This window comes from Schistocerca cancellata, unplaced genomic scaffold, assembly GCF_023864275.1.
Source record: "Schistocerca cancellata isolate TAMUIC-IGC-003103 unplaced genomic scaffold, iqSchCanc2.1 HiC_scaffold_426, whole genome shotgun sequence".
NCBI lineage: Eukaryota > Metazoa > Arthropoda > Insecta > Orthoptera > Acrididae > Schistocerca > Schistocerca cancellata.
In genome coordinates this window covers 106570-130180 of record NW_026046443.1, presented here as the reverse complement: position 1 = coordinate 130180, position 23611 = coordinate 106570, and the positions used below count along the sequence as shown (strand labels likewise).

The window sequence follows — 23611 nt, the reverse complement described above, 5'->3', positions numbered from 1 at the left end:
TATTTATGTAACAGACACGATACATCGCTCCGAATCGCTCTGTTTACCATGGCTCTACTGATTGAAACACCTGCGTATTGACAGAGTTGCTCTGTACAATCGTAGTAACACAGTCCTGCTATTAGATTCGCTCACGTGCGCTGCTTACAGATAAATGGGAATTGCGCTCTTTAGAACAGCATCCACTCACAAAGTGGTAAACGACACACTGGGAACACTGTACGATTAGTCACATTTTTTGACTTTGGTTGACTGCTGTGTCACAGCCGGTCCCCATCATATGTATACACTCCAACGGACGTGTGTGCCCTGTTAGCACATTTACCAGGAACGTTAGCTGCATCACCTCCCTGGCATTTCCATGCCGTGCTCGAAGCGTCAGCCATTGCTTGGTGACAGTGTGCTTCGATGAGAAGTGGACAGATGATGCATCTCTCTCGCCGTCAGTTATAGGCGGGAATCATACTTAATGTAGTTTTCTGCAAGCGTCAGCGGAGCGTCAGACATCTGTGTCTGGTCTTCTCCCTTCATGCATCCACCAAGTCCACTCCTGGCAGTCTCCAGTAAAAGCCCCCTGTGCTGAAGCGAAAATTGCCGCCGTTTCTATAGATACAGAGTGCCATTGCTTACTGGGAACAGTTAAGGAACCATAGTACAATATCTTGTTGTGAAACTGTCTACTTTTCTCACTTGTGGCCGAGAAAACTGAAACCCTCTCACCTTGGGCTGGAAGAATTAAAGATCATGACTGGGATTACATACATTGACTCGTGAAGTAATACAAAATTATTTCACTCTTCACTGTATTTGTTTCTGTACAAAATGTGCGTTCTATTGCTATATTTCTATCTGTAGGTAAAAATTGGGTATTGAAAGAAAATTCCCGTGAACAGGGGCGTGAAGATATGGTTCCGCTTTTACAGCATTTACACATAGCAGCGTCATGGATCTACGAGAATTTTGCTTGTATGTGTAAGGTTAACATATTTAAGCATAGAACTGAAGTCACAACAATTTTCACCTTTTGAAGACGCTTGTGGTTACCCATATGTCAATTCCCATCTCGTGATTGGCACACATTTTTAAAAATTGCCCGTCCCTTGTGGGGATCGAACCCACGACCTTTGGATTAGAAGTCCAACGCGCTATCCTCTGCGCCAAAGGGACGCTGTGCAAGTGACGGTCTCAGATGTAAGAGATTCTGCAAGACATGACCCGTGCTACATGTCTCGCGTTACTTTTCTGATAGGCTTACTTTCATATTTCTCTGAAGCAATTACATCAAAGACTCATTATTTATGTAACAGACACGATACATCGCTCCGAATCGCTCTGTTTACCATGGCTCTACTGATTGAAACACCTGCGTATTGACAGAGTTGCTCTGTACAACCGTAGTAACACAGTCCTGCTATTAGATTCGCTCACGTGCGCTGCTTACAGATAAATGGGAATTGCGCTCTTTAGAACAGCATCCACTCACAAAGTGGTAAACGACACACTGGGAACACTGTACGATTAGTCACATTTTTTGACTTTGGTTGACTGCTGTGTCACAGCCGGTCCCCATCATATGTATACACTCCAACGGACGTGTGTGCCCTGTTAGCACATTTACCAGGAACGTTAGCTGCATCACCTCCCTGGCAATTCCATGCCGTGCTCGAAGCGTCAGCCATTGCTTGGTGACAGTGTGCTTCGATGAGAAGTGGACAGATGATGCATCTCTCTCGCCGTCAGTTATAGGCGGGAATCATACTTAATGTAGTTTTCTGCAAGCGTCAGCGGAGCGTCAGACATCTGTGTCTGGTCTTCTCCCTTCATGCATCCACCAAGTCCACTCCTGGCAGTCTCCAGTAAAAGCCCCCTGTGCTGAAGCGAAAATTGCCGCCGTTTCTATAGATACAGAGTGCCATTGCTTACTGGGAACAGTTAAGGAACCATAGTACAATATCTTGTTGTGAAACTGTCTACTTTTCTCACTTGTGGCCGAGAAAACTGAAACCCTCTCACCTTGGGCTGGAAGAATTAAAGATCATGACTGGGATTACATACATTGACTCGTGAAGTAATACAAAATTATTTCACTCTTCACTGTATTTGTTTCTGTAAAAAATGTGCGTTCTATTGCTATATTTCTATCTGTAGGTAAAAATTGGGTATTGAAAGAAAATTCCCGTGAACAGGGGCGTGAAGATATGGTTCCGCTTTTACAGCATTTACACATAGCAGCGTCATGGATCTACGAGAATTTTGCTTGTATGTGTAAGGTTAACATATTTAAGCATAGAACTGAAGTCACAACAATTTTCACCTTTTGAAGACGCTTGTGGTTACCCATATGTCAATTCCCATCTCGTGATTGGCACACATTTTTAAAAATTGCCCGTCCCTTGTGGGGATCGAACCCACGACCTTTGGATTAGAAGTCCAACGCGCTATCCTCTGCGCCAAAGGGACGCTGTGCAAGTGACGGTCTCAGATGTAAGAGATTCTGCAAGACATGACCCGTGCTACATGTCTCGCGTTACTTTTCTGATAGGCTTACTTTCATATTTCTCTGAAGCAATTACATCAAAGACTCATTATTTATGTAACAGACACGATACATCGCTCCGAATCGCTCTGTTTACCATGGCTCTACTGATTGAAACACCTGCGTATTGACAGAGTTGCTCTGTACAATCGTAGTAACACAGTCCTGCTATTAGATTCGCTCACGTGCGCTGCTTACAGATAAATGGGAATTGCGCTCTTTAGAACAGCATCCACTCACAAAGTGGTAAACGACACACTGGGAACACTGTACGATTAGTCACATTTTTTGACTTTGGTTGACTGCTGTGTCACAGCCGGTCCCCATCATATGTATACACTCCAACGGACGTGTGTGCCCTGTTAGCACATTTACCAGGAACGTTAGCTGCATCACCTCCCTGGCATTTCCATGCCGTGCTCGAAGCGTCAGCCATTGCTTGGTGACAGTGTGCTTCGATGAGAAGTGGACAGATGATGCATCTCTCTCGCCGTCAGTTATAGGCGGGAATCATACTTAATGCAGTTTTCTGCAAGCGTCAGCGGAGCGTCAGACATCTGTGTCTGGTCTTCTCCCTTCATGCATCCACCAAGTCCACTCCTGGCAGTCTCCAGTAAAAGCCCCCTGTGCTGAAGCGAAAATTGCCGCCGTTTCTATAGATACAGAGTGCCATTGCTTACTGGGAACAGTTAAGGAACCATAGTACAATATCTTGTTGTGAAACTGTCTACTTTTCTCACTTGTGGCCGAGAAAACTGAAACCCTCTCACCTTGGGCTGGAAGAATTAAAGATCATGACTGGGATTACATACATTGACTCGTGAAGTAATACAAAATTATTTCACTCTTCACTGTATTTGTTTCTGTAAAAAATGTGCGTTCTATTGCTATATTTCTATCTGTAGGTAAAAATTGGGTATTGAAAGAAAATTCCCGTGAACAGGGGCGTGAAGATATGGTTCCGCTTTTACAGCATTTACACATAGCAGCGTCATGGGTCTACGAGAATTTTGCTTGTATGTGTAAGGTTAACATATTTAAGCATAGAACTGAAGTCACAACAATTTTCACCTTTGGAAGACGATTGTGGTTACCCATATGTCAATTCCCATCTCGTGATTGGCACACATTTTTAAAAATTGCCCGTCCCTTGTGGGGATCGAACCCACGACCTTTGGATTAGAAGTCCAACGCGCTATCCTCTGCGCCAAAGGGACGCTGTGCAAGTGACGGTCTCAGATGTAAGAGATTCTGCAAGACATGACCCGTGCTACATGTCTCGCGTTACTTTTCTGATAGGCTTACTTTCATATTTCTCTGAAGCAATTACATCAAAGACTCATTATTTATGTAACAGACACGATACATCGCTCCGAATCGCTCTGTTTACCATGGCTCTACTGATTGAAACACCTGCGTATTGACAGAGTTGCTCTGTACAATCGTAGTAACACAGTCCTGCTATTAGATTCGCTCACGTGCGCTGCTTACAGATAAATGGGAATTGCGCTCTTTAGAACAGCATCCACTCACAAAGTGGTAAACGACACACTGGGAACACTGTACGATTAGTCACATTTTTTGACTTTGGTTGACTGCTGTGTCACAGCCGGTCCCCATCATATGTATACACTCCAACGGACGTGTGTGCCCTGTTAGCACATTTACCAGGAACGTTAGCTGCATCACCTCCCTGGCATTTCCATGCCGTGCTCGAAGCGTCAGCCATTGCTTGGTGACAGTGTGCTTCGATGAGAAGTGGACAGATGATGCATCTCTCTCGCCGTCAGTTATAGGCGGGAATCATACTTAATGTAGTTTTCTGCAAGCGTCAGCGGAGCGTCAGACATCTGTGTCTGGTCTTCTCCCTTCATGCATCCACCAAGTCCACTCCTGGCAGTCTCCAGTAAAAGCCCCCTGTGCTGAAGCGAAAATTGCCGCCGTTTCTATAGATACAGAGTGCCATTGCTTACTGGGAACAGTTAAGGAACCATAGTACAATATCTTGTTGTGAAACTGTCTACTTTTCTCACTTGTGGCCGAGAAAACTGAAACCCTCTCACCTTGGGCTGGAAGAATTAAAGATCATGACTGGGATTACATACATTGACTCGTGAAGTAATACAAAATTATTTCACTCTTCACTGTATTTGTTTCTGTACAAAATGTGCGTTCTATTGCTATATTTCTATCTGTAGGTAAAAATTGGGTATTGAAAGAAAATTCCCGTGAACAGGGGCGTGAAGATATGGTTCCGCTTTTACAGCATTTACACATAGCAGCGTCATGGATCTACGAGAATTTTGCTTGTATGTGTAAGGTTAACATATTTAAGCATAGAACTGAAGTCACAACAATTTTCACCTTTTGAAGACGCTTGTGGTTACCCATATGTCAATTCCCATCTCGTGATTGGCACACATTTTTAAAAATTGCCCGTCCCTTGTGGGGATCGAACCCACGACCTTTGGATTAGAAGTCCAACGCGCTATCCTCTGCGCCAAAGGGACGCTGTGCAAGTGACGGTCTCAGATGTAAGAGATTCTGCAAGACATGACCCGTGCTACATGTCTCGCGTTACTTTTCTGATAGGCTTACTTTCATATTTCTCTGAAGCAATTACATCAAAGACTCATTATTTATGTAACAGACACGATACATCGCTCCGAATCGCTCTGTTTACCATGGCTCTACTGATTGAAACACCTGCGTATTGACAGAGTTGCTCTGTACAATCGTAGTAACACAGTCCTGCTATTAGATTCGCTCACGTGCGCTGCTTACAGATAAATGGGAATTGCGCTCTTTAGAACAGCATCCACTCACAAAGTGGTAAACGACACACTGGGAACACTGTACGATTAGTCACATTTTTTGACTTTGGTTGACTGCTGTGTCACAGCCGGTCCCCATCATATGTATACACTCCAACGGACGTGTGTGCCCTGTTAGCACATTTACCAGGAACGTTAGCTGCATCACCTCCCTGGCAATTCCATGCCGTGCTCGAAGCGTCAGCCATTGCTTGGTGACAGTGTGCTTCGATGAGAAGTGGACAGATGATGCATCTCTCTCGCCGTCAGTTATAGGCGGGAATCATACTTAATGTAGTTTTCTGCAAGCGTCAGCGGAGCGTCAGACATCTGTGTCTGGTCTTCTCCCTTCATGCATCCACCAAGTCCACTCCTGGCAGTCTCCAGTAAAAGCCCCCTGTGCTGAAGCGAAAATTGCCGCCGTTTCTATAGATACAGAGTGCCATTGCTTACTGGGAACAGTTAAGGAACCATAGTACAATATCTTGTTGTGAAACTGTCTACTTTTCTCACTTGTGGCCGAGAAAACTGAAACCCTCTCACCTTGGGCTGGAAGAATTAAAGATCATGACTGGGATTACATACATTGACTCGTGAAGTAATACAAAATTATTTCACTCTTCACTGTATTTGTTTCTGTACAAAATGTGCGTTCTATTGCTATATTTCTATCTGTAGGTAAAAATTGGGTATTGAAAGAAAATTCCCGTGAACAGGGGCGTGAAGATATGGTTCCGCTTTTACAGCATTTACACATAGCAGCGTCATGGATCTACGAGAATTTTGCTTGTATGTGTAAGGTTAACATATTTAAGCATAGAACTGAAGTCACAACAATTTTCACCTTTTGAAGACGCTTGTGGTTACCCATATGTCAATTCCCATCTCGTGATTGGCACACATTTTTAAAAATTGCCCGTCCCTTGTGGGGATCGAACCCACGACCTTTGGATTAGAAGTCCAACGCGCTATCCTCTGCGCCAAAGGGACGCTGTGCAAGTGACGGTCTCAGATGTAAGAGATTCTGCAAGACATGACCCGTGCTACATGTCTCGCGTTACTTTTCTGATAGGCTTACTTTCATATTTCTCTGAAGCAATTACATCAAAGACTCATTATTTATGTAACAGACACGATACATCGCTCCGAATCGCTCTGTTTACCATGGCTCTACTGATTGAAACACCTGCGTATTGACAGAGTTGCTCTGTACAATCGTAGTAACACAGTCCTGCTATTAGATTCGCTCACGTGCGCTGCTTACAGATAAATGGGAATTGCGCTCTTTAGAACAGCATCCACTCACAAAGTGGTAAACGACACACTGGGAACACTGTACGATTAGTCACATTTTTTGACTTTGGTTGACTGCTGTGTCACAGCCGGTCCCCATCATATGTATACACTCCAACGGACGTGTGTGCCCTGTTAGCACATTTACCAGGAACGTTAGCTGCATCACCTCCCTGGCAATTCCATGCCGTGCTCGAAGCGTCAGCCATTGCTTGGTGACAGTGTGCTTCGATGAGAAGTGGACAGATGATGCATCTCTCTCGCCGTCAGTTATAGGCGGGAATCATACTTAATGTAGTTTTCTGCAAGCGTCAGCGGAGCGTCAGACATCTGTGTCTGGTCTTCTCCCTTCATGCATCCACCAAGTCCACTCCTGGCAGTCTCCAGTAAAAGTCCCCTGTGCTGAAGCGAAAATTGCCGCCGTTTCTATAGATACAGAGTGCCATTGCTTACTGGGAACAGTTAAGGAACCATAGTACAATATCTTGTTGTGAAACTGTCTACTTTTCTCACTTGTGGCCGAGAAAACTGAAACCCTCTCACCTTGGGCTGGAAGAATTAAAGATCATGACTGGGATTACATACATTGACTCGTGAAGTAATACAAAATTATTTCACTCTTCACTGTATTTGTTTCTGTACAAAATGTGCGTTCTATTGCTATATTTCTATCTGTAGGTAAAAATTGGGTATTGAAAGAAAATTCCCGTGAACAGGGGCGTGAAGATATGGTTCCGCTTTTACAGCATTTACACATAGCAGCGTCATGGATCTAGGAGAATTTTGCTTGTATGTGTAAGGTTAACATATTTAAGCATAGAACTGAAGTCACAACAATTTTCACCTTTTGAAGACGCTTGTGGTTACCCATATGTCAATTCCCATCTCGTGATTGGCACACATTTTTAAAAATTGCCCGTCCCTTGTGGGGATCGAACCCACGACCTTTGGATTAGAAGTCCAACGCGCTATCCTCTGCGCCAAAGGGACGCTGTGCAAGTGACGGTCTCAGATGTAAGAGATTCTGCAAGACATGACCCGTGCTACATGTCTCGCGTTACTTTTCTGATAGGCTTACTTTCATATTTCTCTGAAGCAATTACATCAAAGACTCATTATTTATGTAACAGACACGATACATCGCTCCGAATCGCTCTGTTTACCATGGCTCTACTGATTGAAACACCTGCGTATTGACAGAGTTGCTCTGTACAATCGTAGTAACACAGTCCTGCTATTAGATTCGCTCACGTGCGCTGCTTACAGATAAATGGGAATTGCGCTCTTTAGAACAGCATCCACTCACAAAGTGGTAAACGACACACTGGGAACACTGTACGATTAGTCACATTTTTTGACTTTGGTTGACTGCTGTGTCACAGCCGGTCCCCATCATATGTATACACTCCAACGGACGTGTGTGCCCTGTTAGCACATTTACCAGGAACGTTAGCTGCATCACCTCCCTGGCAATTCCATGCCGTGCTCGAAGCGTCAGCCATTGCTTGGTGACAGTGTGCTTCGATGAGAAGTGGACAGATGATGCATCTCTCTCGCCGTCAGTTATAGGCGGGAATCATACTTAATGTAGTTTTCTGCAAGCGTCAGCGGAGCGTCAGACATCTGTGTCTGGTCTTCTCCCTTCATGCATCCACCAAGTCCACTCCTGGCAGTCTCCAGTAAAAGCCCCCTGTGCTGAAGCGAAAATTGCCGCCGTTTCTATAGATACAGAGTGCCATTGCTTACTGGGAACAGTTAAGGAACCATAGTACAATATCTTGTTGTGAAACTGTCTACTTTTCTCACTTGTGGCCGAGAAAACTGAAACCCTCTCACCTTGGGCTGGAAGAATTAAAGATCATGACTGGGATTACATACATTGACTCGTGAAGTAATACAAAATTATTTCACTCTTCACTGTATTTGTTTCTGTACAAAATGTGCGTTCTATTGCTATATTTCTATCTGTAGGTAAAAATTGGGTATTGAAAGAAAATTCCCGTGAACAGGGGCGTGAAGATATGGTTCCGCTTTTACAGCATTTACACATAGCAGCGTCATGGATCTACGAGAAATTTGCTTGTATGTGTAAGGTTAACATATTTAAGCATAGAACTGAAGTCACAACAATTTTCACCTTTTGAAGACGCTTGTGGTTACCCATATGTCAATTCCCATCTCGTGATTGGCACACATTTTTAAAAATTGCCCGTCCCTTGTGGGGATCGAACCCACGACCTTTGGATTAGAAGTCCAACGCGCTATCCTCTGCGCCAAAGGGACGCTGTGCAAGTGACGGTCTCAGATGTAAGAGATTCTGCAAGACATGACCCGTGCTACATGTCTCGCGTTACTTTTCTGATAGGCTTACTTTCATATTTCTCTGAAGCAATTACATCAAAGACTCATTATTTATGTAACAGACACGATACATCGCTCCGAATCGCTCTGTTTACCATGGCTCTACTGATTGAAACACCTGCGTATTGACAGAGTTGCTCTGTACAATCGTAGTAACACAGTCCTGCTATTAGATTCGCTCACGTGCGCTGCTTACAGATAAATGGGAATTGCGCTCTTTAGAACAGCATCCACTCACAAAGTGGTAAACGACACACTGGGAACACTGTACGATTAGTCACATTTTTTGACTTTGGTTGACTGCTGTGTCACAGCCGGTCCCCATCATATGTATACACTCCAACGGGCGTGTGTGCCCTGTTAGCACATTTACCAGGAACGTTAGCTGCATCACCTCCCTGGCAATTCCATGCCGTGCTCGAAGCGTCAGCCATTGCTTGGTGACAGTGTGCTTCGATGAGAAGTGGACAGATGATGCATCTCTCTCGCCGTCAGTTATAGGCGGGAATCATACTTAATGTAGTTTTCTGCAAGCGTCAGCGGAGCGTCAGACATCTGTGTCTGGTCTTCTCCCTTCATGCATCCACCAAGTCCACTCCTGGCAGTCTCCAGTAAAAGCCCCCTGTGCTGAAGCGAAAATTGCCGCCGTTTCTATAGATACAGAGTGCCATTGCTTACTGGGAACAGTTAAGGAACCATAGTACAATATCTTGTTGTGAAACTGTCTACTTTTCTCACTTGTGGCCGAGAAAACTGAAACCCTCTCACCTTGGGCTGGAAGAATTAAAGATCATGACTGGGATTACATACATTGACTCGTGAAGTAATACAAAATTATTTCACTCTTCACTGTATTTGTTTCTGTACAAAATGTGCGTTCTATTGCTATATTTCTATCTGTAGGTAAAAATTGGGTATTGAAAGAAAATTCCCGTGAACAGGGGCGTGAAGATATGGTTCCGCTTTTACAGCATTTACACATAGCAGCGTCATGGATCTACGAGAATTTTGCTTGTATGTGTAAGGTTAACATATTTAAGCATAGAACTGAAGTCACAACAATTTTCACCTTTTGAAGACGCTTGTGGTTACCCATATGTCAATTCCCATCTCGTGATTGGCACACATTTTTAAAAATTGCCCGTCCCTTGTGGGGATCGAACCCACGACCTTTGGATTAGAAGTCCAACGCGCTATCCTCTGCGCCAAAGGGACGCTGTGCAAGTGACGGTCTCAGATGTAAGAGATTCTGCAAGACATGACCCGTGCTACATGTCTCGCGTTACTTTTCTGATAGGCTTACTTTCATATTTCTCTGAAGCAATTACATCAAAGACTCATTATTTATGTAACAGACACGATACATCGCTCCGAATCGCTCTGTTTACCATGGCTCTACTGATTGAAACACCTGCGTATTGACAGAGTTGCTCTGTACAATCGTAGTAACACAGTCCTGCTATTAGATTCGCTCACGTGCGCTGCTTACAGATAAATGGGAATTGCGCTCTTTAGAACAGCATCCACTCACAAAGTGGTAAACGACACACTGGGAACACTGTACGATTAGTCACATTTTTTGACTTTGGTTGACTGCTGTGTCACAGCCGGTCCCCATCATATGTATACACTCCAACGGACGTGTGTGCCCTGTTAGCACATTTACCAGGAACGTTAGCTGCATCACCTCCCTGGCAATTCCATGCCGTGCTCGAAGCGTCAGCCATTGCTTGGTGACAGTGTGCTTCGATGAGAAGTGGACAGATGATGCATCTCTCTCGCCGTCAGTTATAGGCGGGAATCATACTTAATGTAGTTTTCTGCAAGCGTCAGCGGAGCGTCAGACATCTGTGTCTGGTCTTCTCCCTTCATGCATCCACCAAGTCCACTCCTGGCAGTCTCCAGTAAAAGTCCCCTGTGCTGAAGCGAAAATTGCCGCCGTTTCTATAGATACAGAGTGCCATTGCTTACTGGGAACAGTTAAGGAACCATAGTACAATATCTTGTTGTGAAACTGTCTACTTTTCTCACTTGTGGCCGAGAAAACTGAAACCCTCTCACCTTGGGCTGGAAGAATTAAAGATCATGACTGGGATTACATACATTGACTCGTGAAGTAATACAAAATTATTTCACTCTTCACTGTATTTGTTTCTGTACAAAATGTGCGTTCTATTGCTATATTTCTATCTGTAGGTAAAAATTGGGTATTGAAAGAAAATTCCCGTGAACAGGGGCGTGAAGATATGGTTCCGCTTTTACACATAGCAGCGTCATGGATCTACGAGAATTTTGCTTGTATGTGTAAGGTTAACATATTTAAGCATAGAACTGAAGTCACAACAATTTTCACCTTTTGAAGACGCTTGTGGTTACCCATATGTCAATTCCCATCTCGTGATTGGCACACATTTTTAAAAATTGCCCGTCCCTTGTGGGGATCGAACCCACGACCTTTGGATTAGAAGTCCAACGCGCTATCCTCTGCGCCAAAGGGACGCTGTGCAAGTGACGGTCTCAGATGTAAGAGATTCTGCAAGACATGACCCGTGCTACATGTCTCGCGTTACTTTTCTGATAGGCTTACTTTCATATTTCTCTGAAGCAATTACATCAAAGACTCATTATTTATGTAACATACACGATACATCGCTCCGAATCGCTCTGTTTACCATGGCTCTACTGATTGAAACACCTGTGTATTGACAGAGTTGCTCTGTACAATCGTAGTAACACAGTCCTGCTATTAGATTCGCTCACGTGCGCTGCTTACAGATAAATGGGAATTGCGCTCTTTAGAACAGCATCCACTCACAAAGTGGTAAACGACACACTGGGAACACTGTACGATTAGTCACATTTTTTGACTTTGGTTGACTGCTGTGTCACAGCCGGTCCCCATCATATGTATACACTCCAACGGACGTGTGTGCCCTGTTAGCACATTTACCAGGAACGTTAGCTGCATCACCTCCCTGGCAATTCCATGCCGTGCTCGAAGCGTCAGCCATTGCTTGGTGACAGTGTGCTTCGATGAGAAGTGGACAGATGATGCATCTCTCTCGCCATCAGTTATAGGCGGGAATCATACTTAATGTAGTTTTCTGCAAGCGTCAGCGGAGCGTCAGACATCTGTGTCTGGTCTTCTCCCTTCATGCATCCACCAAGTCCACTCCTGGCAGTCTCCAGTAAAAGCCCCCTGTGCTGAAGCGAAAATTGCCGCCGTTTCTATAGATACAGAGTGCCATTGCTTACTGGGAACAGTTAAGGAACCATAGTACAATATCTTGTTGTGAAACTGTCTACTTTTCTCACTTGTGGCCGAGAAAACTGAAACCCTCTCACCTTGGGCTGGAAGAATTAAAGATCATGACTGGGATTACATACATTGACTCGTGAAGTAATACAAAATTATTTCACTCTTCACTGTATTTGTTTCTGTACAAAATGTGCGTTCTATTGCTATATTTCTATCTGTAGGTAAAAATTGGGTATTGAAAGAAAATTCCCGTGAACAGGGGCGTGAAGATATGGTTCCGCTTTTACAGCATTTACACATAGCAGCGTCATGGATCTACGAGAATTTTGCTTGTATGTGTAAGGTTAACATATTTAAGCATAGAACTGAAGTCACAACAATTTTCACCTTTTGAAGACGCTTGTGGTTACCCATATGTCAATTCCCATCTCGTGATTGGCACACATTTTTAAAAATTGCCCGTCCCTTGTGGGGATCGAACCCACGACCTTTGGATTAGAAGTCCAACGCACTATCCTCTGCGCCAAAGGGACGCTGTGCAAGTGACGGTCTCAGATGTAAGAGATTCTGCAAGACATGACCCGTGCTACATGTCTCGCGTTACTTTTCTGATAGGCTTACTTTCATATTTCTCTGAAGCAATTACATCAAAGACTCATTATTTATGTAACAGACACGATACATCGCTCCGAATCGCTCTGTTTACCATGGCTCTACTGATTGAAACACCTGCGTATTGACAGAGTTGCTCTGTACAATCGTAGTAACACAGTCCTGCTATTAGATTCGCTCACGTGCGCTGCTTACAGATAAATGGGAATTGCGCTCTTTAGAACAGCATCCACTCACAAAGTGGTAAACGACACACTGGGAACACTGTACGATTAGTCACATTTTTTGACTTTGGTTGACTGCTGTGTCACAGCCGGTCCCCATCATATGTATACACTCCAACGGGCGTGTGTGCCCTGTTAGCACATTTACCAGGAACGTTAGCTGCATCACCTCCCTGGTAATTCCATGCCGTGCTCGAAGCGTCAGCCATTGCTTGGTGACAGTGTGCTTCGATGAGAAGTGGACAGATGATGCATCTCTCTCGCCGTCAGTTATAGGCGGGAATCATACTTAATGTAGTTTTCTGCAAGCGTCAGCGGAGCGTCAGACATCTGTGTCTGGTCTTCTCCCTTCATGCATCCACCAAGTCCACTCCTGGCAGTCTCCAGTAAAAGCCCCCTGTGCTGAAGCGAAAATTGCCGCCGTTTCTATAGATACAGAGTGCCATTGCTTACTGGGAACAGTTAAGGAACCATAGTACAATATCTTGTTGTGAAACTGTCTACTTTTCTCACTTGTGGCCGAGAAAACTGAAACCCTCTCACCTTGGGCTGGAAGAATTAAAGATCATGACTGGGATTACATACATTGACTCGTGAAGTAATACAAAATTATTTCACTCTTCACTGTATTTGTTTCTGTACAAAATGTGCGTTCTATTGCTATATTTCTATCTGTAGGTAAAAATTGGGTATTGAAAGAAAATTCCCGTGAACAGGGGCGTGAAGATATGGTTCCGCTTTTACAGCATTTACACATAGCAGCGTCATGGATCTACGAGAATTTTGCTTGTATGTGTAAGGTTAACATATTTAAGCATAGAACTGAAGTCACAACAATTTTCACCTTTTGAAGACGCTTGTGGTTACCCATATGTCAATTCCCATCTCGTGATTGGCACACATTTTTAAAAATTGCCCGTCCCTTGTGGGGATCGAACCCACGACCTTTGGATTAGAAGTCCAACGCGCTATCCTCTGCGCCAAAGGGACGCTGTGCAAGTGACGGTCTCAGATGTAAGAGATTCTGCAAGACATGACCCGTGCTACATGTCTCGCGTTACTTTTCTGATAGGCTTACTTTCATATTTCTCTGAAGCAATTACATCAAAGACTCATTATTTATGTAACAGACACGATACATCGCTCCGAATCGCTCTGTTTACCATGGCTCTACTGATTGAAACACCTGCGTATTGACAGAGTTGCTCTGTACAATCGTAGTAACACAGTCCTGCTATTAGATTCGCTCACATGCGCTGCTTACAGATAAATGGGAATTGCGCTCTTTAGAACAGCATCCACTCACAAAGTGGTAAACGACACACTGGGAACACTGTACGATTAGTCACATTTTTTGACTTTGGTTGACTGCTGTGTCACAGCCGGTCCCCATCATATGTATACACTCCAACGGACGTGTGTGCCCTGTTAGCACATTTACCAGGAACGTTAGCTGCATCACCTCCCTGGCAATTCCATGCCGTGCTCGAAGCGTCAGCCATTGCTTGGTGACAGTGTGCTTCGATGAGAAGTGGACAGATGATGCATCTCTCTCGCCGTCAGTTATAGGCGGGAATCATACTTAATGTAGTTTTCTGCAAGCGTCAGCGGAGCGTCAGACATCTGTGTCTGGTCTTCTCCCTTCATGCATCCACCAAGTCCACTCCTGGCAGTCTCCAGTAAAAGTCCCCTGTGCTGAAGCGAAAATTGCCGCCGTTTCTATAGATACAGAGTGCCATTGCTTACTGGGAACAGTTAAGGAACCATAGTACAATATCTTGTTGTGAAACTGTCTACTTTTCTCACTTGTGGCCGAGAAAACTGAAACCCTCTCACCTTGGGCTGGAAGAATTAAAGATCATGACTGGGATTACATACATTGACTCGTGAAGTAATACAAAATTATTTCACTCTTCACTGTATTTGTTTCTGTACAAAATGTGCGTTCTATTGCTATATTTCTATCTGTAGGTAAAAATTGGGTATTGAAAGAAAATTCCCGTGAACAGGGGCGTGAAGATATGGTTCCGCTTTTACACATAGCAGCGTCATGGATCTACGAGAATTTTGCTTGTATGTGTAAGGTTAACATATTTAAGCATAGAACTGAAGTCACAACAATTTTCACCTTTTGAAGACGCTTGTGGTTACCCATATGTCAATTCCCATCTCGTGATTGGCACACATTTTTAAAAATTGCCCGTCCCTTGTGGGGATCGAACCCACGACCTTTGGATTAAAAGTCCAACGCGCTATCCTCTGCGCCAAAGGGACGCTGTGCAAGTGACGGTCTCAGATGTAAGAGATTCTGCAAGACATGACCCGTGCTACATGTCTCGCGTTACTTTTCTGATAGGCTTACTTTCATATTTCTCTGAAGCAATTACATCAAAGACTCATTATTTATGTAACAGACACGATACATCGCTCCGAATCGCTCTGTTTACCATGGCTCTACTGATTGAAACACCTGTGTATTGACAGAGTTGCTCTGTACAATCGTAGTAACACAGTCCTGCTATTAGATTCGCTCACGTGCGCTGCTTACAGATAAATGGGAATTGCGCTCTTTAGAACAGCATCCACTCACAAAGTGGTAAACGACACACTGGGAACACTGTACGATTAGTCACATTTTTTGACTTTGGTTGACTGCTGTGTCACAGCCGGTCCCCATCATATGTATACACTCCAACGGACGTGTGTGCCCTGTTAGCACATTTACCAGGAACGTTAGCTGCATCACCTCCCTGGCAATTCCATGCCGTGCTCGAAGCGTCAGCCATTGCTTGGTGACAGTGTGCTTCGATGAGAAGTGGACAGATGATGCATCTCTCTCGCCATCAGTTATAGGCGGGAATCATACTTAATGTAGTTTTCTGCAAGCGTCAGCGGAGCGTCAGACATCTGTGTCTGGTCTTCTCCCTTCATGCATCCACCAAGTCCACTCCTGGCAGTCTCCAGTAAAAGCCCCCTGTGCTGAAGCGAAAATTGCCGCCGTTTCTATAGATACAGAGTGCCATTGCTTACTGGGAACAGTTAAGGAACCATAGTACAATATCTTGTTGTGAAACTGTCTACTTTTCTCACTTGTGGCCGAGAAAACTGAAACCCTCTCACCTTGGGCTGGAAGAATTAAAGATCATGACTGGGATTACATACATTGACTCGTGAAGTAATACAAAATTATTTCACTCTTCACTGTATTTGTTTCTGTACAAAATGTGCGTTCTATTGCTATATTTCTATCTGTAGGTAAAAATTGGGTATTGAAAGAAAATTCCCGTGAACAGGGGCGTGAAGATATGGTTCCGCTTTTACAGCATTTACACATAGCAGCGTCATGGATCTACGAGAATTTTGCTTGTATGTGTAAGGTTAACATATTTAAGCATAGAACTGAAGTCACAACAATTTTCACCTTTTGAAGACGCTTGTGGTTACCCATATGTCAATTCCCATCTCGTGATTGGCACACATTTTTAAAAATTGCCCGTCCCTTGTGGGGATCGAACCCACGACCTTTGGATTAGAAGTCCAACGCGCTATCCTCTGCGCCAAAGGGACGCTGTGCAAGTGACGGTCTCAGATGTAAGAGATTCTGCAAGACATGACCCGTGCTACATGTCTCGCGTTACTTTTCTGATAGGCTTACTTTCATATTTCTCTGAAGCAATTACATCAAAGACTCATTATTTATGTAACAGACACGATACATCGCTCCGAATCGCTCTGTTTACCATGGCTCTACTGATTGAAACACCTGCGTATTGACAGAGTTGCTCTGTACAATCGTAGTAACACAGTCCTGCTATTAGATTCGCTCACGTGCGCTGCTTACAGATAAATGGGAATTGCGCTCTTTAGAACAGCATCCACTCACAAAGTGGTAAACGACACACTGGGAACACTGTACGATTAGTCACATTTTTTGACTTTGGTTGACTGCTGTGTCACAGCCGGTCCCCATCATATGTATACACTCCAACGGACGTGTGTGCCCTGTTAGCACATTTACCAGGAACGTTAGCTGCATCACCTCCCTGGCAATTCCATGCCGTGCTCGAAGCGTCAGCCATTGCTTGGTGACAGTGTGCTTCGATGAGAAGTGGACAGATGATGCGTCTCTCTCGCCGTCAGTTATAGGCGGGAATCATACTTAATGTAGTTTTCTGCAAGCGTCAGCGGAGCGTCAGACATCTGTGTCTGGTCTTCTCCCTTCATGCATCCACCAAGTCCACTCCTGGCAGTCTCCAGTAAAAGCCCCCTGTGCTGAAGCGAAAATTGCCGCCGTTTCTATAGATACAGAGTGCCATTGCTTACTGGGAACAGTTAAGGAACCATAGTACAATATCTTGTTGTGAAACTGTCTACTTTTCTCACTTGTGGCCGAGAAAACTGAAACCCTCTCACCTTGGGCTGGAAGAATTAAAGATCATGACTGGGATTACATACATTGACTCGTGAAGTAATACAAAATTATTTCACTCTTCACTGTATTTGTTTCTGTACAAAATGTGCGTTCTATTGCTATATTTCTATCTGTAGGTAAAAATTGGGTATTGAAAGAAAATTCCCGTGAACAGGGGCGTGAAGATATGGTTCCGCTTTTACAGCATTTACACATAGCAGCGTCATGGATCTACGAGAATTTTGCTTGTATGTGTAAGGTTAACATATTTAAGCATAGAACTGAAGTCACAACAATTTTCACCTTTTGAAGACGCTTGTGGTTACCCATATGTCAATTCCCATCTCGTGATTGGCACACATTTTTAAAAATTGCCCGTCCCTTGTGGGGATCGAACCCACGACCTTTGGATTAGAAGTCCAACGCGCTATCCTCTGCGCCAAGGGGACGCTGTGCAAGTGACGGTCTCAGATGTAAGAGATTCTGCAAGACATGACCCGTGCTACATGTCTCGCGTTACTTTTCTGATAGGCTTACTTTCATATTTCTCTGAAGCAATTACATCAAAGACTCATTATTTATGTAACAGACACGATACATCGCTCCGAATCGCTCTGTTTACCATGGCTCTACTGATTGAAACACCTGCGTATTGACAGAGTTGCTCTGTACAATCGTAGTAACACAGTCCTGCTATTAGATTCGCTCACGTGCGCTGCTTACAGATAAATGGGGATTGCGCTCTTTAGAACAGCATCCACTCACAAAGTGGTAAACGACACACTGGGAACACTGTACGATTAGTCACATTTTTTGACTTTGGTTGACTGCTGTGTCACAGCCGGTCCCCATCATATGTGTACACTCCAACGGACGTGTGTGCCCTGTTAGCACATTTACCAGGAACGTTAGCTGCATCACCTCCCTGGCAATTCCATGCCGTGCTCGAAGCGTCAGCCATTGCTTGGTGACAGTGTGCTTCGATGAGAAGTGGACAGATGATGCATCTCTCTCGCCGTCAGTTATAGGCGGGAATCATACTTAATGTAGTTTTCTGCAAGCGTCAGCGGAGCGTCAGACATCTGTGTCTGGTCTTCTCCCTTCATGCATCCACCAAGTCCACTCCTGGCAGTCTCCAGTAAAAGCCCCCTGTGCTGAAGCGAAAATTGCCGCCGTTTCTATAGATACAGAGTGCCATTGCTTACTGGGAACAGTTAAGGAACCATAGTACAATATCTTGTTGTGAAACTGTCTACTTTTCTCACTTGTGGCCGAGAAAACTGAAACCCTCTCACCTTGGGCTGGAAGAATTAAAGATCATGACTGGGATTACATACATTGACTCGTGAAGTAATACAAAATTATTTCACTCTTCACTGTATTTGTTTCTGTACAAAATGTGCGTTCTATTGCTATATTTCTATCTGTAGGTAAAAATTGGGTATTGAAAGAAAATTCCCGTGAACAGGGGCGTGAAGATATGGTTCCGCTTTTACAGCATTTACACATAGCAGCGTCATGGATCTACGAGAATTTTGCTTGTATGTGTAAGGTTAACATATTTAAGCATAGAACTGAAGTCACAACAATTTTCACCTTTTGAAGACGCTTGTGGTTACCCATATGTCAATTCCCATCTCGTGATTGGCACACATTTTTAAAAATTGCCCGTCCCTTGTGGGGATCGAACCCACGACCTTCGGATTAGAAGTCCAACGCGGTATCCTCTGCGCCAAAGGGACGCTGTGCAAGTGACGGTCTCAGATGTAAGAGATTCTGCAAGACATGACCCGTGCTACATGTCTCGCGTTACTTTTCTGATAGGCTTACTTTCATATTTCTCTGAAGCAATTACATCAAAGACTCATTATTTATGTAACAGACACGATACATCGCTCCGAATCGCTCTGTTTACCATGGCTCTACTGATTGAAACACCTGCGTATTGACAGAGTTGCTCTGTACAATCGTAGTAACACAGTCCTGCTATTAGATTCGCTCACGTGCGCTGCTTACAGATAAATGGGAATTGCGCTCTTTAGAACAGCATCCACTCACAAAGTGGTAAACGACACACTGGGAACACTGTACGATTAGTCACATTTTTTGACTTTGGTTGACTGCTGTGTCACAGCCGGTCCCCATCATATGTATACACTCCAACGGACGTGTGTGCCCTGTTAGCACATTTACCAGGAACGTTAGCTGCATCACCTCCCTGGCAATTCCATGCCGTGCTCGAAGCGTCAGCCATTGCTTGGTGACAGTGTGCTTCGATGAGAAGTGGACAGATGATGCATCTCTCTCGCCGTCAGTTATAGGCGGGAATCATACTTAATGTAGTTTTCTGCAAGCGTCAGCGGAGCGTCAGACATCTGTGTCTGGTCTTCTCCCTTCATGCATCCACCAAGTCCACTCCTGGCAGTCTCCAGTAAAAGCCCCCTGTGCTGAAGCGAAAATTGCCGCCGTTTCTATAGATACAGAGTGCCATTGCTTACTGGGAACAGTTAAGGAACCATAGTACAATATCTTGTTGTGAAACTGTCTACTTTTCTCACTTGTGGCCGAGAAAACTGAAACCCTCTCACCTTGGGCTGGAAGAATTAAAGATCATGACTGGGATTACATACATTGACTCGTGAAGTAATACAAAATTATTTCACTCTTCACTGTATTTGTTTCTGTACAAAATGTGCGTTCTATTGCTATATTTCTATCTGTAGGTAAAAATTGGGTATTGAAAGAAAATTCCCGTGAACAGGGGCGTGAAGATATGGTTCCGCTTTTACACATAGCAGCGTCATGGATCTACGAGAATTTTGCTTGTATGTGTAAGGTTAACATATTTAAGCATAGAACTGAAGTCACAACAATTTTCACCTTTTGAAGACGCTTGTGGTTACCCATATGTCAATTCCCATCTCGTGATTGGCACACATTTTTAAAAATTGCCCGTCCCTTGTGGGGATCGAACCCACGACCTTTGGATTAGAAGTCCAACGCGCTATCCTCTGCGCCAAAGGGACGCTGTGCAAGTGACGGTCTCAGATGTAAGAGATTCTGCAAGACATGACCCGTGCTACATGTCTCGCGTTACTTTTCTGATAGGCTTACTTTCATATTTCTCTGAAGCAATTACATCAAAGACTCATTATTTATGTAACAGACACGATACATCGCTCCGAATCGCTCTGTTTACCATGGCTCTACTGATTGAAACACCTGCGTATTGACAGAGTTGCTCTGTACAATCGTAGTAACACAGTCCTGCTATTAGATTCGCTCACGTGCGCTGCTTACAGATAAATGGGGATTGCGCTCTTTAGAACAGCATCCACTCACAAAGTGGTAAACGACACACTGGGAACACTGTACGATTAGTCACATTTTTTGACTTTGGTTGACTGCTGTGTCACAGCCGGTCCCCATCATATGTGTACACTCCAACGGACGTGTGTGCCCTGTTAGCACATTTACCAGGAACATTAGCTGCATCACCTCCCTGGCAATTCCATGCCGTGCTCGAAGCGTCAGCCATTGCTTGGTGACAGTGTGCTTCGATGAGAAGTGGACAGATGATGCATCTCTCTCGCCGTCAGTTATAGGCGGGAATCATACTTAATGTAGTTTTCTGCAAGCGTCAGCGGAGCGTCAGACATCTGTGTCTGGTCTTCTCCCTTCATGCATCCACCAAGTCCACTCCTGGCAGTCTCCAGTAAAAGCCCCCTGTGCTGAAGCGAAAATTGCCGCCGTTTCTATAGATACAGAGTGCCATTGCTTACTGGGAACAGTTAAGGAACCATAGTACAATATCTTGTTGTGAAACTGTCTACTTTTCTCACTTGTGGCCGAGAAAACTGAAACCCTCTCACCTTGGGCTGGAAGAATTAAAGATCATGACTGGGATTACATACATTGACTCGTGAAGTAATACAAAATTATTTCACTCTTCACTGTATTTGTTTCTGTACAAAATGTGCGTTCTATTGCTATATTTCTATCTGTAGGTAAAAATTGGGTATTGAAAGAAAATTCCCGTGAACAGGGGCGTGAAGATATGGTTCCGCTTTTACAGCATTTACACATAGCAGCGTCATGGATCTACGAGAATTTTGCTTGTATGTGTAAGGTTAACATATTTAAGCATAGAACTGAAGTCACAACAATTTTCACCTTTTGAAGACGCTTGTGGTTACCCATATGTCAATTCCCATCTCGTGATTGGCACACATTTTTAAAAATTGCCCGTCCCTTGTGGGGATCGAACCCTACGACCTTTGGATTAGAAGTCCAACGCGCTATCCTCTGCGCCAAAGGGACGCTGTGCAAGTGACGGTCTCAGATGTAAGAGATTCTGCAAGACATGACCCGTGCTACATGTCTCGCGTTACTTTTCTGATAGGCTTACTTTCATATTTCTCTGAAGCAATTACATCAAAGACTCATTATTTATGTAACAGACACGATACATCGCTCCGAATCGCTCTGTTTACCATGGCTCTACTGATTGAAACACCTGCGTATTGACAGAGTTGCTCTGTACAATCGTAGTAACACAGTCCTGCTATTAGATTCGCTCACGTGCGCTGCTTACAGATAAATGGGAATTGCGCTCTTTAGAACAGCATCCACTCACAAAGTGGTAAACGACACACTGGGAACACTGTACGATTAGTCACATTTTTTGACTTTGGTTGACTGCTGTGTCACAGCCGGTCCCCATCATATGTATACACTCCAACGGACGTGTGTGCCCTGTTAGCACATTTACCAGGAACGTTAGCTGCATCACCTCCCTGGCAATTCCATGCCGTGCTCGAAGCGTCAGCCATTGCTTGGTGACAGTGTGCTTCGATGAGAAGTGGACAGATGATGCATCTCTCTCGCCGTCAGTTATAGGCGGGAATCATACTTAATGTAGTTTTCTGCAAGCGTCAGCGGAGCGTCAGACATCTGTGTCTGGTCTTCTCCCTTCATGCATCCACCAAGTCCACTCCTGGCAGTCTCCAGTAAAAGCCCCCTGTGCTGAAGCGAAAATTGCCGCCGTTTCTATAGATACAGAGTGCCATTGCTTACTGGGAACAGTTAAGGAACCATAGTACAATATCTTGTTGTGAAACTGTCTACTTTTCTCACTTGTGGCCGAGAAAACTGAAACCCTCTCACCTTGGGCTGGAAGAATTAAAGATCATGACTGGGATTACATACATTGACTCGTGAAACAATACAAAATTATTTCACTCTTCACTGTATTTGTTTCTGTACAAAATGTGCGTTCTATTGCTATATTTCTATCTGTAGGTAAAAATTGGGTATTGAAAGAAAATTCCCGTGAACAGGGGCGTGAAGATATGGTTCCGCTTTTACAGCATTTACACATAGCAGCGTCATGGATCTACGAGAATTTTGCTTGTATGTGTAAGGTTAACATATTTAAGCATAGAACTGAAGTCACAACAATTTTCACCTTTTGAAGACGCTTGTGGTTACCCATATGTCAATTCCCATCTCGTGATTGGCACACATTTTTAAAAATTGCCCGTCCCTTGTGGGGATCGAACCCACGACCTTTGGATTAGAAGTCCAACGCGCTATCCTCTGCGCCAAAGGGACGCTGTGCAAGTGACGGTCTCAGATGTAAGAGATTCTGCAAGACATGACCCGTGCTACATGTCTCGCGTTACTTTTCTGATAGGCTTACTTTCATATTTCTCTGAAGCAATTACATCAAAGACTCATTATTTATGTAACAGACACGATACATCGCTCCGAATCGCTCTGTTTACCATGGCTCTACTGATTGAAACACCTGCGTATTGACAGAGTTGCTCTGTACAATCGTAGTAACACAGTCCTGCTATTAGATTCGCTCACGTGCGCTGCTTACAGATAAATGGGAATTGCGCTCTTTAGAACAGCATCCACTCACAAAGTGGTAAACGACACACTGGGAACACTGTACGATTAGTCACATTTTTTGACTTTGGTTGACTGCTGTGTCACAGCCGGTCCCCATCATATGTATACACTGCAACGGACGTGTGTGCCCTGTTAGCACATTTACCAGGAACGTTAGCTGCATCACCTCCCTGGCAATTCGAT

The 23611-nt window shown here is 44.2% G+C and overlaps 18 non-coding genes across 18 annotated transcripts; all 18 read right to left on the bottom strand.

The window, feature by feature from the left end:
* Positions 1 to 1094: 1094 nt before the first annotated feature.
* Trnar-ucu (transfer RNA arginine (anticodon UCU)) lies at positions 1095 to 1167 on the bottom strand. The gene has a single exon. It is a non-coding gene; the product is annotated as a tRNA-Arg (tRNA).
* Positions 1168 to 2387: 1220 nt separating this feature from the next.
* Positions 2388 to 2460, bottom strand: Trnar-ucu (transfer RNA arginine (anticodon UCU)). The gene has a single exon. It is a non-coding gene; the product is annotated as a tRNA-Arg (tRNA).
* A 1220-nt stretch (positions 2461 to 3680) lies between these two features.
* Positions 3681 to 3753, bottom strand: Trnar-ucu (transfer RNA arginine (anticodon UCU)). Its single transcript has one exon. It is a non-coding gene; the product is annotated as a tRNA-Arg (tRNA).
* A 1220-nt stretch (positions 3754 to 4973) lies between these two features.
* Positions 4974 to 5046, bottom strand: Trnar-ucu (transfer RNA arginine (anticodon UCU)). Its single transcript has one exon. It is a non-coding gene; the product is annotated as a tRNA-Arg (tRNA).
* A 1220-nt stretch (positions 5047 to 6266) lies between these two features.
* Positions 6267 to 6339, bottom strand: Trnar-ucu (transfer RNA arginine (anticodon UCU)). The gene has a single exon. It is a non-coding gene; the product is annotated as a tRNA-Arg (tRNA).
* A 1220-nt stretch (positions 6340 to 7559) lies between these two features.
* Trnar-ucu (transfer RNA arginine (anticodon UCU)) lies at positions 7560 to 7632 on the bottom strand. The gene has a single exon. It is a non-coding gene; the product is annotated as a tRNA-Arg (tRNA).
* A 1220-nt stretch (positions 7633 to 8852) lies between these two features.
* Positions 8853 to 8925, bottom strand: Trnar-ucu (transfer RNA arginine (anticodon UCU)). Its single transcript has one exon. It is a non-coding gene; the product is annotated as a tRNA-Arg (tRNA).
* A 1220-nt stretch (positions 8926 to 10145) lies between these two features.
* On the bottom strand, positions 10146 to 10218 carry Trnar-ucu (transfer RNA arginine (anticodon UCU)). The gene has a single exon. It is a non-coding gene; the product is annotated as a tRNA-Arg (tRNA).
* Positions 10219 to 11429: 1211 nt separating this feature from the next.
* Positions 11430 to 11502, bottom strand: Trnar-ucu (transfer RNA arginine (anticodon UCU)). The gene has a single exon. It is a non-coding gene; the product is annotated as a tRNA-Arg (tRNA).
* A 1220-nt stretch (positions 11503 to 12722) lies between these two features.
* On the bottom strand, positions 12723 to 12795 carry Trnar-ucu (transfer RNA arginine (anticodon UCU)). Its single transcript has one exon. It is a non-coding gene; the product is annotated as a tRNA-Arg (tRNA).
* Positions 12796 to 14015: 1220 nt separating this feature from the next.
* On the bottom strand, positions 14016 to 14088 carry Trnar-ucu (transfer RNA arginine (anticodon UCU)). Its single transcript has one exon. It is a non-coding gene; the product is annotated as a tRNA-Arg (tRNA).
* Positions 14089 to 15299: 1211 nt separating this feature from the next.
* Trnak-uuu (transfer RNA lysine (anticodon UUU)) lies at positions 15300 to 15372 on the bottom strand. The gene has a single exon. It is a non-coding gene; the product is annotated as a tRNA-Lys (tRNA).
* A 1220-nt stretch (positions 15373 to 16592) lies between these two features.
* On the bottom strand, positions 16593 to 16665 carry Trnar-ucu (transfer RNA arginine (anticodon UCU)). The gene has a single exon. It is a non-coding gene; the product is annotated as a tRNA-Arg (tRNA).
* A 1220-nt stretch (positions 16666 to 17885) lies between these two features.
* Trnar-ucu (transfer RNA arginine (anticodon UCU)) lies at positions 17886 to 17958 on the bottom strand. Its single transcript has one exon. It is a non-coding gene; the product is annotated as a tRNA-Arg (tRNA).
* Positions 17959 to 19178: 1220 nt separating this feature from the next.
* Trnar-ucu (transfer RNA arginine (anticodon UCU)) lies at positions 19179 to 19251 on the bottom strand. Its single transcript has one exon. It is a non-coding gene; the product is annotated as a tRNA-Arg (tRNA).
* A 1211-nt stretch (positions 19252 to 20462) lies between these two features.
* On the bottom strand, positions 20463 to 20535 carry Trnar-ucu (transfer RNA arginine (anticodon UCU)). The gene has a single exon. It is a non-coding gene; the product is annotated as a tRNA-Arg (tRNA).
* A 1220-nt stretch (positions 20536 to 21755) lies between these two features.
* On the bottom strand, positions 21756 to 21829 carry Trnar-ucu (transfer RNA arginine (anticodon UCU)). Its single transcript has one exon. It is a non-coding gene; the product is annotated as a tRNA-Arg (tRNA).
* A 1220-nt stretch (positions 21830 to 23049) lies between these two features.
* Positions 23050 to 23122, bottom strand: Trnar-ucu (transfer RNA arginine (anticodon UCU)). The gene has a single exon. It is a non-coding gene; the product is annotated as a tRNA-Arg (tRNA).
* Positions 23123 to 23611: the final 489 nt, after the last annotated feature.